At 39.9% G+C, this 15212-nt stretch overlaps 1 protein-coding gene and 1 pseudogene across 4 annotated transcripts in view; one reads left to right on the top strand and one right to left on the bottom strand.

Annotated features, from left to right (window-relative positions):
* SEMA6A (semaphorin 6A) overlaps positions 1-15212 on the top strand; it is a 133548-nt gene that overhangs the window by 9518 nt on the left and 108818 nt on the right. The window lies entirely within an intron of this gene.
* Positions 2340-2818, bottom strand: LOC108586392 (annotated as a pseudogene). Its single transcript, XR_002522699.1, has one exon. The product of XR_002522699.1 is annotated as a 40S ribosomal protein S14 pseudogene (transcript).

The raw sequence follows: 15212 nt of genomic DNA, 5'->3' as shown, positions 1-15212 counted from the left end.
AGTGCCTCAGATAGTGTTGGGGTGTCTTGGGAAAGGTTTGAGATATACTAGGGCTTGCAAGCCTTGCAGTTATTTTGGCAGTTGTGCTCTGAAAAACTGAAAACCGCTTCTCATATAATTCAGTGTTGGATTAAAAGAGGCAACTTCTGAGAGTGTCTCCCTGGACCTTGTTATGTGCACATCCAGCTGATATTTACTCCAGGATTTGCCTCTTGCTCAGTCTTGCTGGCAAAAAAAATAAATAAATCAAAATACAGTCCAGAGGCTGATGTCACTTTCATATTTCAACAAGAAAGCAAAGGGGTGCAAACTCTTCATTAAGGCTATTCACAAATGTGGAGGTAAATGAGGGCATTCACGACTTTGCTTAAAATTTCAGCTTCATAATTTCGTTTTGGCTCTGCAGATTACTAAATAAATAAAATGACATCATGATTGCTGTGTGTTGTGTGTTATTTTGGCAATGGAAACATGTAGAGCTTTACTTCAGGTTTAACCTTTCCTTTTTTACGCTTGACACTCATTGCTAAGGAGCCACAGACCATTTTACTGTATTTTGCAACAAAAGGCACATACATTTTGGACGGTGGGTCTGCTGCTTTGTCAACTCTTGAATAGTATATGAACATTTTTCATTTATTTAATAATTTCAATATTTTGCTATTTTTTTTTTTTTTAGGTTTGTGACTGTAGGGTTGATTAGAAAATGTTCTCCAGTGGTGTATACGTTGTGTGACTTGGTCAAGAAAGGATTTGGGGAGTAAATTGCTGTAAGAGGGTGATACACATACCCACATTCCGGTGATTTATGTGCTTCACGTGTGATGTAGAACACAGCTTGCTTCTGTTAGGCAAATTTGGCCTTGTGTAACAGATAGTGGTACACTTCATGTTTCAGTTTCCATTTCTCAAGTGGACTTTCAAGGACTCCTGCCAGTCTAAGCCAAGCAATTTAATTCCTTTGTAGATTAAAACATAAAGTAATCTCACACTGGAAGCAAACAGTGCTGAATTCAAGACATGTAAAGCATAAATGAAAATCTAGGCTGATTTAGAAGAAGAAACTTTGAATTCCTTACAAATGGGACTAATCTAGAAAATTAGTCATATTTTTTTCCTTTTTACTAGAAAATGACTAGTTTTTATTTCAGAGTGAGCTTCAAAGCAGCGTTTTAAATTTCTCCAGATCCAGCCTGCCAAAATTTTTGTGTAAGATCAACAAGCATTTTTAATGCACGTGCCTATTTTGTTGACCCATCCCTTACCCAACCACACTAAAGGATTGATTTTAGAGGCCAATAATGTGAAGTAAATTAAAAGGATAACATGGCCTTAATTGCTACTGGCTTCACCAGGCTTCTAGGCACCGGAATTTCTTGTGGAGAAAGACTTTTAAGTGTCACAGCAGTTTTTGATCATGTGGTCTGGCTCACCCAGAGGCTTCAATTATCTCCCAGCCCTTCTCCACTTCCCCTCAGATATCTCCAAGAAGCAAAGAAAATGTGCATTTGTAAATTCAGTATTATGGACCCCTGATTATTTAGCAGGGTAAGAACATAGGTTCTGTTCATTTTACCATATTTGCATAGGCTAAATGTTTAAACAACAACAAAAGACATGGAATGGAGGAGAACAGTGGGACTAAGATCAAAGCTTTTTTCATTAAAAAGAATTTTGTTGAATTGAGTTCATTCTCCTCTCAAATGATAACAAGATTGTGATTACTCTTGGGTGTCGGGTTAGACACAACATTGCACACGTAGCCTTAAGAAAAGTAAAGAGTACTTTTTGTATGGATGTCAGTCAAATACAATGTGGACTTTAATTAACCTTAATTAATGATTTCTGATTACAGATTTTCTTTTGTATGCCTTGGAGGCTGTATTTAGGTAGAGTATTTTCAGCCAGTAGTGACATGAACTTGCTTCCTTTGTCTTGCCATGCAAACCACACTAGATTCTCATTACAATGAAAAATGTGATTCTACATCATTTCAGAATGGTCATACAAAGAATGAAATATCACTTGGGGAACAACTGAAATTTGTAAGTGGTGTGGAGTATTTGAATCTTCAGAGGAATCATTTCTAATTCTAAAGGAATTTACCTATCAAAATTGCTGATATTTACTGGCTTCTGGCTGGATTTGAGGCCATTCCTTCCAAAGATTGAATGAGATTTTAAGTGGTGCCCCAGTTCTTTCAAATAAAAGCATACTACAGAAGTACTGGACCTAGTAGCATTTCCATTGTCCAAGTGTACCCTTTACAAAGTACTAAACATAACAAGTAGGGAATATTGTAGACAATGTGGAGAATTGGGCATCTTTTTTTTTTTTTCCATGAAGGCAATTTATTAACAGAAAATATTTTGAGGAGTCTTGTTCACAGATAGCGACCACGGCGACCCCTCTTCCTGCGGGTGCTGCCAAAGGGGATGGGGGTGACGTCCTCAATCTGCCCCATCTTCATACCAGAGGGGGCAAGGGCTCTGAGGGCCGAGTGGGCCCCAGGTCCGGGGGTCTTGGTCCTATTGCCTCCTGTGGCCCGGAGTTCCTTGCACCTCTGAGCTACATCCTGGGCAGCCAACATAGCAGCATATGGCGAGGATTCATCTCAGTCTGCCTTCACCTTCATCCCACCAGTCACACGGCAGAGGGTTTCTTTGCCAGAAAGATCAGTGACATGGACAAAAGTGTCATTGAAGGATGCAACGATATGGCAGACACCAAATACGTTTTCGCCTTCAGCCACCTGAGGTCAGAGGCTGATGACCTGTTCTTCCTTTTCCTTCCCCTTTCGAGGTGCCATTTCTGCACATTGTCTCCAGACTCCACACCGGAAAGAGTGGGCCTTATTTTTGATTAAAAGTACTTTTTCCTGTGTCATGAGTTTTAGAACAGATATCAAAAACCTAAATAAGGATGTTAATGTGCTATTTACATTCAACTTTTAACTAGAGGGTCTAATAAAGGCTAGATATATTAATGCCAATTTATGAATTAAATTTCTCTGTGAACAATTATTTTGTAGCTTATAAAAAACCCTAATAGCATATAACCCATCTAGTTTAGTGTAATTATGCTTATGAATTATAAATACTTAGCTTTTACAATTAGACTTACCGATCTGTAGGCACCTTAATGAGAAATTACTGAAATTAAATTGATTCATAATATTTGCTGTACTGTGTTCCAGGGTAGTGGTTATCTAAAATAAGTTTTAGAGTATGTGTCTGACAGCATGCAGTATGGCTTTACTTTCAATAGAAAAAACGTCCTCTCTGTTGCATGATCCCACCTTTGTCCAAGGAGGAGATGTCAAAAGTTAGAAAAAGCAGAGTAGTTTCATATGTAGTCAAGAGAAAGGTAACACATCTTTTGGATACATTTTTTTTAATTATAAAGGGATGTTCAGAGTACAGGGAAAGGTTTCTATTAAAAAGTCAACTTTTATCTACAAGGTGTTTCCTCTCATTTGTGATGAGGGGAAGTTCAACATGTTCAATATGCTGGTTAATTAATTCTCCAGGGATATCTCCGAGTGTGATGCTTTCATTTTCATATTTTGTTGTGTCCAAAACACAAAACCTGTTAATATTGCCCAAACACATCCGTTCCCAAGAATTAAAAGGACAATGTAATTGCCTTTGCTGCTAGAAAACAGCTACATCGAGTTCTCCAGCAGATCTTCCAACATGCCAGGTGTGCAAGACAAGCCTTTGAAATGTTGTGAATAACTTGACATTATCACATTGTTATTGAAATGCAAATTCTGTGTAGAACATGAAAGCGTTTTAAATGTACGAATAGGACAATGCAAGTCGTCAACCATACTTAGTCTTAACTTGCCTGTTCTGTGAAAAGTAATCATAATGTATTTGCATCTTTTATTGTTTTTCCTTGGCCATGTTTAAAGTGCTCAACACACCTTCCTGGGTGGCACCTTGTTGGGGAGAGAATAGATTGGCTCCCAGCTTTGAGGTGTTTAGATAGGGCTGTTCTGCCCAGGAAGGAGATACGTTTCCCCAAATTAGTCTTGCTGAGTTCTACAATACAATTAGAAGTCAGGCTTACTGACTGTATTTAATGGTGTTATTATTAACAATAAAGACTGTTTATATAGTGCTTGTATTTTTCAAAGTTTGTTTATAAACATTGCCTTATTTCGTCTTATCACAACCCTCCAGGTTAGGCAGGATAGGTATTATTACACCCAATTTAAAGATGAGATAACAGGTTCAAAGAGGTCAAGTAATTTGCCTAAGAGCACACCTCTGGTAAGGGAAGGGCCTGGACAAGGTCCCAAACCATATGAATCTGAGTTTTGTGCTCCTCCATATCGCTGTGTTGTTTACTCAGTATTTAAAATTTTAAAAGTATTAAAATTGTCCAATCCTAGTTGTTCTCACATGGCTCCTATTACACTGAAGTGAATCCTGACACAGAACAAGTTTAGAAGTAGCTTTTTGAGGATTTCATCTGAGGCTTTAGTGCAACCGGGACCTAAATTCCTACTTCTCGGTGAAATACCATTGCTAGGAGGGGACACTCACTGTCTCTGGAGGTTCTTAGAGTCTTAAGTCAAAGTCACCCTAAGAAATATCAAATGGCAAATGGTAGGTGATTTTATTTGGGATTCTAGTCCTATTTTATGGTCGGGATAAAAATAAATAGTTACATAAGGGTGGCAGTTTTGACTCTGGCACAGGGTAGAACTGGAGGGACAGAAGTTTGAATTAGATACTCTGTCAGGAATATCCTCCTGGGACTTGCAACTCATACCTATAAAACAAACACGTTTTTAGCAAGGAATGAAATAGACTGCATGGCACAACCTAAGTGAATCTTCCCTCTGACAAAGGTCATTGTACTCTGGTTCAGGCTACTAGATCTAGTGAAAGCAGCAGCTCAATTTAATTCAATAGATAATATATTTAGCACCTACTCTTGGCAAGGAAAAGTTCTACACACTGCAGAGAGACAGCGATGAACTAGTTCAGAATTTACTGCTTGCGTACCTACTGTAGGCCCACATTTTAGTGAAGAAGGTAGAGATGTGAAAAATCTTTCTAGTGTAAGGTCTGACTATTCTCTGTCCCAAATGCAGAATGCAGAAGATGCTAAGAAGGCGAAAAGTGGCTCTGTCCAGCTGGGAGATCGGGCTGGGCTCCATTGAAGGAGGAAGCATTTCAGTTGCGGAGTGAGGTCTCCGTATTTGGGAGGCAAGGGGGAGGAGGAACAGTGGGGTGAAGGGAAAGGCAGGAGCAAGGCCCAGAGATGGGGAATGTAGGACTTGGCCCCTGAACAGCAAAGGGCCCTCCTGGTGACTGGAGCACAGGGACAACATGATGTGGGGAAGCCCTGAAGACAGAGGAGGCATTGAGGCAGCTTGTGGAGGGTTCTGCCCAGGGTGCTGCAGGTGGCTGAAGCTTTTCAGCAAGAGGATGATGTCACCAGATATGTGTTTTAGAAGTATAAATCTGCTAGGACTGTGAGTGGAGAAAGGAAACAGATTTTGGGTATGTTGGCATGGTACAGCCAACAGGATTTGGGGCCAGTTGGATGTGTCGGGTAAGGGAGGGGAAGGAGTAAAAAATGGTTCCAAGGTATCACCTCTGGGGAGCTGAGTGGATGGTTGTGGCATTGGCCAGGACAGGAACCCAGGTTTACAAACAAAACATTTAACTGCTGTCATAAACCGTATTTAAGTGACACATAATAAGCACAACACCAAAGTCCAACACCTAGTTGCAACGCTCTCTTATTGGTCGGAACTCTGAGAGCACACCAACAAACAACACAGGTCGGTGTGGAGCAATGCGCTGTTTTCGTGAGACCCTAGCTGCAGACAGGCTGAGGCCTAACATGGCGTCAGCCCCAGTTGAGGACGGGGCAGGGGTTTTATAGTCTCCTCTAAACAGGAAGTGTCCCAGTCTGACGTAATTGCTACGTGATACCCTGATGGCCTCTCTCAATCTCAGGGGGGTAACTATCTTCTGGCGCATTGGGACTGGGCCTGAGGAGGGAGGAGTTATTCATCCTCCCAAGCTTTCAGGCCGGGGGAGAATCTTTCACTAGTCCTATTGTGCTCACCCTCAGCTCTTCACAAAGAGTGCTAAAGTTTTTAAGATTGAGTATGTTTAAACTGTCGCCATTTGATCTGGCAGTTGGGACCACTTTCTTCAACCTTAGGGAGATTCATACCATAGTATGAGGTGGCTAACACGAGGAAGACGGAAGCACGTTCATTGCATCTATAAAAACCACTGTTACAAATGGGCAGGAGGACCAAGCGCTAAATGGTCTGTTCATGTAAAAATCAGGGCATATATGGAGCCACCTAGTTCCTGTTTATTTCATTCCAAACAATTTTACTTTATGAAAGTTTTTAAATTCTGAAATTAGATATACATGTGTTCTCCCTCTCACCCCATCTCAATATTGGGCATATTTATATGAGTATTTATCTTTTAAATTGCCATGTGCAACTGAGATGTTACAGATGATGTAATTCACAAAACACAAATAACGCTTAAATTGTGTTGATTTAATAAGATAGTGTTAATCAGACAGCTAGGCCTTTTTTTTCTTTTTTTGCTGCATTGTGCTAAAATTGAACACCGCTTATATAGTGGACAGGAAAATGTGTTCAGTGATATTTTACTTAGGAATAAGTAAATCTTCATTGCATAGATGATTGGGGAATCACAAATTTCATTTTATGGTTTCAACCTTTAAGTGTTGATACGGTACAGTTGTCCAGAAGACTCTTTTGATGTCTCTACTAGTTTAGCTAATACTTATACTATTTAAAAGAATCCTTAAATGATGGGTATTCTCTAATGCATGCGGGGCTTAAAACCTAGATGATGGATTCATAGGTGCAGCAAACCACCATGGCACATGTATACCTATGTAACAACCCTGTACGTTTAGCACATGTATCCCAGGACTTAAAGCAAAATAAAAATTAAAAAAGATGGGTATTCTATATTTATCTTTCATGTTGCATTTTTCTTTGTGGGGTTTCTAAATAAAACTTGTAACATGAATGTTTTTATTCTCATTCTGTATTTTAAAAAGAAGCTGAGTAACAAAAGGAAAACAAAACAGGATTGGAAAAATCAACTATTTTCAAGGGGCTTTAACAAACCGAATATCTAGAAAGGTTCTAGAGAACCTTTATGAAACTGTTTGCTTGGATGTCTTATTTTAAAGGCATATTAGAAGTAAAAATTAAGGAATGATTTGATTTTTAAAAAATGTTGGGACACCGTATTTGAGTTGGTATCATAATGCCGAGAAACCGAATTATAGATTATTTATTTATTACATGCCACATTATTGCATAGTTGTGCTATCGCTTGTTTCAAACTTTACTTGGAGGCTGCCCTCTAGTGTTACTGAATCTCAGCACAAGCACTTTTGTTTAGATCCCATGAAAGGTGACAAAACACACAGAGGATGCTACCATCTAGTCAGCAGCTAGATTGTTAAGTTTATGATACATAGTTTGAAAGATTTTGAATAAATTAAAATGTGCACATCACCAGTGCTCTTGATGGTATAGAAGACAACATTAGAAAAAACACACACCGATGACTGTGAATTGAAGCCATATCCAGAATACGAAGTCTAACACAGGTTTTAGGACTACCTTAACCAATTGACCTCACTTTTATTTTCTATTTTGTATGTGCAAAAAAGCTACATGTGATAAAATAAGCTCTGTCTAAATAAATCTATAAGAACTTCTTCAGTTAGTTTAACTAAAAATTACAAGTATTAAGAAAAGCACTTTGGGTGGCCAAAGCAAGCCAGTTGCTTGAGGCCAGGAGTTTGAGATAAGCCTGGGCAACATGGTGAAATCCCGTCTCTACTAAAAATACAAAAATTAGCCAGGAGTGATGTCTCACGCCTGTAATCCCAGCAACTTGGGAGACTGAGGCACGAGAATTGCTTGAACCCAGGAGGTGGAGATTGTGCCACTGCACTGCAGCCTGGGAGACAGAGTGAGACTTTCTCAAAAAACAAAAAGAAAAGTATTTCAACCACCATTGGGTGGGATGTGTTTGACCAGACAGCCTCAAAGTTTATGATATAATTAGTCCTCAGAGAGGAGTTCTCAAACTTCAACACATTTTTCTATTCCAAACCTTCAAAGAGTAGATCCAAGCACTTTAAAGATTATTCTCTAAAGATATTAAGAAGAGAAGCACACCCGCAACCTAAACGGTGGTGTTAAGTACTTTTCTGACAATAGTGCCAACTCTGCTTTTTCTTGGATGAAGAGTAAGGATACACCAGAGTCTGCAGAAAGTGGAGAGAGTAAATTTCAGACACAGTAGCTATTTTTTGCATGTATAATGATGGCATTCTCAGTGGATTATGAAGGTAACGTTGCAACACTCCAAGTACATCCAGCTCACAGCAGCAGAGTGACTGACGTGTGTTCTATAAAAATGGTTACTGGTAACAGTGATTTTCCAGTTTTGAAACTCAGATCAGGAAGAACAACTAAAACCATATTAGTGCTAGACACACACAAAATGAAGCTGAACACCAAAATGACACTTGGAAGTCAGCTTTTCTTCTAGAGGGGTGTTACGATAGAGTAGTTAAAAGTATGGGCTCTGGAGGTTGCTATTCTATTGGCTGTGAGATCTTGGGAACATTACTTAACATCTCTGCGCCTCGTATTCGTCATCTGTAAAGGGGAGATACTAATGGCACCTACCTCATAAAGGGAGTCTGATGATTAAATGAAACAGTATGCACCAGAATGATGGTACAATAAAAATTAGCTATTAATGTTTGACACCAAATCCTCCTAATATAATTAGATAAATTCAATGTTTTTGTCACCAGCAGGATATGGGTTCTTGACAAGTAAAACTAAAAAGACAGGATGATGAGGAGATGATAGTGTCCAGATGAATCTTTCTGTCAGTTTCTGTCTCTATGTTCTTTTGTGTATCAGAGTTTGGTTTAAAATAACTGAGTGAATAATCATGATTTCATGTTATTTAGGAAATATAATGCATGCCTACCATGTGCAGAGAGCTAAATTAGATCCTATTGGATATTTCTAAAATATTAAATAAGGCATTAGGGGTTAGGTGACTGTGTTTTGCTACAGTTTTTATTTGCCTTTGTTGGGTCCAGTGCCCAGTTAGGAGCCTATGTTTATCAGGCCCATGAGGCCCTGAGCTATAGCCTTCCTGTCTTCTGTTCTCAGAGGAAGAAACTCTGAGGTCATAATATCAAGTGTTTCCTCACTGGGTGAGTTTTCTGAATGCAGTGTTTAGATTGTAGGTAATGTAGATTGTGTATTTGGAAACACAGTACTCAGGAATTTTCACTAACAAAGAGGGCCCAAAGATCTCTGTTAATTAATTAGATTTTTTAAAAAATATGTATTTATCTTTTAGAGACTGGTCTCCTCTGTTGCCCAAGCTGAAGTGTAGTGGCATGGCATGATCATAGCTTACTGCAGCCCCGAGCTCCTGGGCTCAAGTAATCCTCCTGAGTAGTTGGGATTACAGGTGCACACTGAGCCTGGATAATTTTTACAATTTTTTTTTTTTTTTTTTTTGGAGAGGGGGTCTTGCCATGTTGCTCAGGCTAGTCCAGAACTCCTGGCTTCAAGTAGCCCTCCTGCCTCAGCCTCCCAAGTAGCTGGGATTACAGGCATGAGCCACTGCACTTGGCTCTGTTAACTTAATGTTTGACTCAAAACCAGTGTATAGATACAAACAAGTTTATTTTGTATAATAAAACTTTGTTATATGTGGCATTGACTATTTGTACCAATAAACTGAATTGTCAAATTGAGTCATGGGCTTTAAATACTTGTCCTTCACAAAATCAAATAGTTGAACCACTAAACAGCAAAGTGGGTAATTTGGAAAGTAAAGCCCTATTCTGAGCCTGCCTTCACCCCTACTTCACTGAGGTGTAATGAGGAGATAGAAAAGAAGTTGGGTGAGTCAAGAAGAGAAACAAGGGTTGAACTGATCATTAGCTCTCAAGCAAACAAGAGTTAATTGTGGCTTTATCCATTCCAGTTTACTCGGGTGGGCAGAACATGATTCACAAAAATAAGGAACTTGTTGGTCAGGGGTTAGGGAATGTGCTAACAACAGCTTGGAGACTGGGTGTCTCTGGAGCTGGATAATGAGAACTGGGGCCCCTCCTTCCCAGTAGCAGAGAGGATTGTGTTCATTTGATATTCACCCAAAGTCAGAACCATCTGACAGCTGTTTGGTGTTTCTTGTGAAATGGACTTGGGCCCTGACCAGATGCTAGTGGACAGATGTTCACAACACAAAAACCTTCATCAAAATAGGCACTAATTGGCACCCTCCTGACAATCTCAACAAATAAGACAGGAATGGGCAGCATCTGCTGTTGACCATCTCAATGCCCAAGCCTGCCTCTCCTGGCTTAGGGACTGTTGGGGAACTGAGCTTTCTCCATAGCCAGGGATTGTTGGTTCCAGGGCTTCTTGACATGAAACTCCCAAAAGGTATTGAATATTTGTTTTATATGTATATATGCTTGTATGTATGTACTTAATTGAAACCTTTTAAGAAGGTAGGCCAAGGAAGGATCATTTGGACTTCACCACCCACCTCTCACCAAGGCAAGTCTTAAAATGCAGAATCTTCTCCACAAAGTTGGTTGCTATGCAGTACTTTTTGAACAAATACTTTATACAAATTGTTACATATTATCTTCATATGAACCCCTCCAAATAAATGTGTGTATTTTATCTGTGATGTAGTTTTGTGGAAATATTTTTGTTAAATGGATTTTAAAAACCTAAAACTGTTTTAAAGTAGATATTTCAGGGGCAAACTGATGCCCCATAAATCATTAGATCGGGCTTGCTCCTACTTGTACAGGATACAGTTAAGTTTGATTTCAACAGTTCAACTATCTTTTTAGTGCCTGAGACACTTTTTGAGTAAGCATTCTCTCCTCTTTTTTTTTCCTCTCAATTTTGCAAGTTGGGAACAAACTCTAACTCCTGGCTTATTATTAATACTGTTGGAATCCGTTACCCATCTATGTACCGGCAAATAATAATTCTTTCTAAGGCAGGATGTAGTTTTACAATGTATGGTTTAAAACACTTTTACTGATGCTACTGTTTATTACTGTTTATTACAGTAGAAAGCCCTTTCCTACTACAGGGCTCTCTGTGGCCCTCCTCCCATCATTACCCATTGAAGTCTTCTTTTTCCCACTCCTCTCCAGAAATACAGAATTAAGAACGATCCATCCTCCACTACAGATATTTCCAAAACACAATCTGTATTAACCCAGCTAAGGCTGGACACATTTCACCAGTCATTTCTGTAATTATTTATTTTAAAAAAATGATAGACGTGGTTGCTATATCATATGGAGTGTGAGAAACTATCTTATCATGGTACTATTCATCCTGGTTGAAAGGATGTTGGTTTTTTCCCCCTAACATCTCACTCAGGATTTCTCTGGACCAGGAATCCACCCCCTCTTTCCCATTCTCTAGTGTGGCTCCTGCCCCTTTGAATGAAAGGCTGCTCTGACTAAAGGAGCTAGAATATGCCCAGCAACCAAGGCCGGGTACTATTGAGTCCATTGTTTGCTCCCAGCACTGTGGAGCCAAATCTCATTTTATAGCACAGTGTGTTCTAGGAATTCCACTTCATCAGTACAACAGACCTTCTCTAATGCCTTCCTATTTTCCCCATTTGCTGCTGTCACAGGCAGCGCCACACAGTCCTGCGGCAAGCAATTATAATTCACTTCTCTCCAAGGCTCTGCTCTCCCCCTTTTGCAAGGGACCACAAGGCATCAGCTGCCATATTAAATAGACTCTAATGACACCAAGTGTGAGCCGCCAGAGCTGTGGTTGTGATGGTGTGTTTAAGATTTAATCCCTTTGAGGGACTGAACCTGGAGTTCAGAGGTGGTTTCACCGAGGTTTATAAGAAATTTCGCTAAGATTATACTTAATGGATTTTCAAATACTGAAATGTATTTGTGTTTAAAGTGAATATATTAATAAAACTTTCTGAACACAGTCACAAAAAATAGATCTGATAAAAAGTTGTGTAATGTATTATTCAAAGTAATATAATGTAGTTGTCTAATAACAATATATGTGCATATGTGTTGTATGTACTCATTTTCCCTCTATAGTTTTCTAAGCAGTTTGCTTTTTTCTAAATGGAGAAGTGTCCTTTGGTGACTCACAAGGATTCTGGGGAATGAGCGAATGCTCCCTAGAGCACGGCCAACTCCTCCTGGGCCCTTGTCTGTGCCAGGAGATGCTTTTCTCCTGGAGACAGGATCGCCATCATTAGTAACTTATCCCTACACCCAATCCATAAAAAATTTTACTCTTTAAAATGTTCCAGCCGGGCGCGGTGGCTCACGCCTGTAATCCCAGCACTTTGGGAGGCCGAGGCGGGCGGATCACAAGGTCAGGAGATCGAGACCACGGTGAAACCTCGTCTCTACTAAAAATACAAAAAATTAGCCGGGCGCGGTTGTGGGCGCCTGTAGTCCCAGCTACTCGGGAGGCTGAGGCAGGAGAATGGCGGGAACCCGGGAGGCGGAGCTTGCAGTGAGCTGAGATCCGGCCACTGCACTCCAGCCCGGGCGACAGAGCGAGACTCCGTCTCAAAAAAAAAAAAAAAAAAAAATGTTCCAGCATATTTTGGCAATGGTGGAATGAAAATATATTCGTTTTTGTCACATCTGGCAACGTTTTGGCAATACTTATGAAATTATTTTCTATTGGATTTGTAAAAGTGCCCCATTAGTAACACTTCCTGTAAGTGTTACTAATAAATAAATAAATAAGCTTTCCCATAGCTGTCCCCTCACCAAAATAGATCGGTTTTGAACCTTCCTGCCGGTAGAGAGGATGTGGCCTGATGTTCCCTCCAAGATGGTGGCTGTCTCACCTTTATACTGCCCGGGCCGCTTAACTAAATTGCTCCATGGCCTCATGTAGCTATGCTGAAGGATGGAGAAGAGCATCCCTTTAATGAACCCAGAGTATTTCATTTATTACCAAAGCATTAGTTGACCCAGAGAGTGACCAAGTAATTAGTGTAAAGTTTTGCAGAGCTTTTTTATATGCACCATCTCATTTCATTCCTATAGTCCTCTATGGCACCTGCCTTTACCCTGGCTTGGAAAAATAGAACTTCTCCTCTTGACTAAAAAGATAGTCTGTGTAAAGTTATGTGTTTTATCACTTCACCCAAATATTGTTCTTTGCAATTTTCAACTTAACAAACTAAAACATATTTTAAAAAGTGGTTGACTACAAAATCCTTTGTTAAAATAAATGTGTACATCAGAGGAAGCCTTTAGGCCATAAATACTGTTATTTTATACATTCTAGGACATTTTAAAGAGCAGGATAAAGCCTGTAGCTCACCTTGCAGTGCTCTCCAGGTTAATCAGTGATTCTCTGACTGGTGTCAGTGACATTTGGTGGGTAGTGATTGGCATGCCTGTATTTTCCTTTGTCACCATTTCTTCAGGTTAATGTAGAAAACTGCAGTCAGAATTTACAGACAAAATCCTGTGACTTGCTCTCAGGAGAATCCTTGTGACAAACATCTGGCAGATATGTTTGAAAGTCCTACGATAGCTGTCAGAAAGTTGATGGCTCCTGATACGTTACGTTGTCAGTCCAGACACACTAATTCTTTAGTGGGATTATTGATGTTGTTGTAGCACATCTGCGTTTAATTGCAGACAGGAAGCTGAAAGAGAAAGCTTCTTGTGATTACAACCTCTGAGATACCTATTATATCTGAACTTAACAATCAGGTCAAAACTTAGTGGTGGGTGGGAAGGAAAAGATGTGCATGGGTGAAGAGACTGCATGTCACTGATGACTTGCAGAGAAGCCAGCACCTGGGTTCAAATCCACCACTCTCTAGCTCCTTGGGCCTCAGTTTCCTCCTCTGTAAAATGGAATATTAATAGCATCTGCCTCATAGTGTTGCTGTGAGGATTAAATTAGTCCATATGTATACATTCCCTTGAGTGCCCGTTACTTCATAAGCACTAGGTAAGTGTTTCCTATTTTTATGTTTCCCCCCAAATCTTCTGCTTTGTAAAGGTAAATCTTCTGCTGATAGAGGATGAGCTGCAAAGAGAGAGAGAGAGTGTATGTGTGTGTGTGTGTATGTGTGTGTGCGTGTGCTCCAGACTTTCTATCATGCAGGGTTGATTCTACACTTTAATTGTAACATGGGCATATTTGACTTTTGTTGCTTACGTTATCCATTTTGACACCTCCCCTACTCTCAAAGCTCCTGCATGTCACTTGCTTCCTCTACTTTTTCCCTTCAGATTATTTCACCCATGTTCTATTTGCTCATGACCTGTACTTGTACCTCATCTAAGTGATGCTTTATGAATTCCATAAAGCCACTCATCTTTGAGGCCCCCAAGAACAGAGACTATTCCCTAATGATCCTTTTGTGCAGTGTTAGTTGTTGAATGTGCTAACGGATGCCAACGTTTGAAACTGGTATTGATCTATGACCTCTTTTGACAATGTTAGATTCCTATAGTTTAGAGTGAGAATTTTAGGCATGAGGCTGCTTGAGGGACTGGGTTGCCCAAAACAAACCTGATCTCCAGGGTTGAACTTTGGGCATCTATGAGTCAATGCCCATCAGGTGATTGTGATGATCAATCAATATTAGGAGCCTCTAATTTAATTAATCATCCTGAAAATAATGTTCCTTATGTGTAAGATTATTAGAAAACCAAGCTTTTCTCTCAGAGTTTTGGTGCAGATCAAATGATGTCCTGTTTTTACAAAGCCTGAAGCCCAGGTAAACCTAAGGCACTGTTATTACTGTTATTACTGCAGAGCACCTGGGTGCTGTGGAAGGTCCCCAGGCTACAGGGTGCAGAGATGTCCACTGGGCACATGCTGACAGATCCTTCAAAAAATGATAATTAAAGAAGAATAGATCAACATTTCTGGGAAAATCATCTCTTTTGCCCTCTCATTTGTTCAGTAAATCCAGTTAAAGGCAAAGTTTCCAGTCCTCAGAGCCTACCATGGGATTCCTGTATCATTAGCTATTGTTAACATTAGCACTTTTGGAGTATTATTTCACAGACATGGTTTCAATGTCCAGAACCAAAAGGTGGAGAAATGGTGTCAGATAACCTTAGAG

The sequence above is a fragment of the Papio anubis genome, chromosome 5, assembly GCF_008728515.1.
Source record: "Papio anubis isolate 15944 chromosome 5, Panubis1.0, whole genome shotgun sequence".
In the NCBI taxonomy this organism is placed as follows: Eukaryota; Metazoa; Chordata; class Mammalia; order Primates; family Cercopithecidae; genus Papio; species Papio anubis.
The sequence above is the reverse complement of the archived record's forward strand: the minus strand, read 5'-3'. Positions and strand labels throughout refer to the sequence as shown.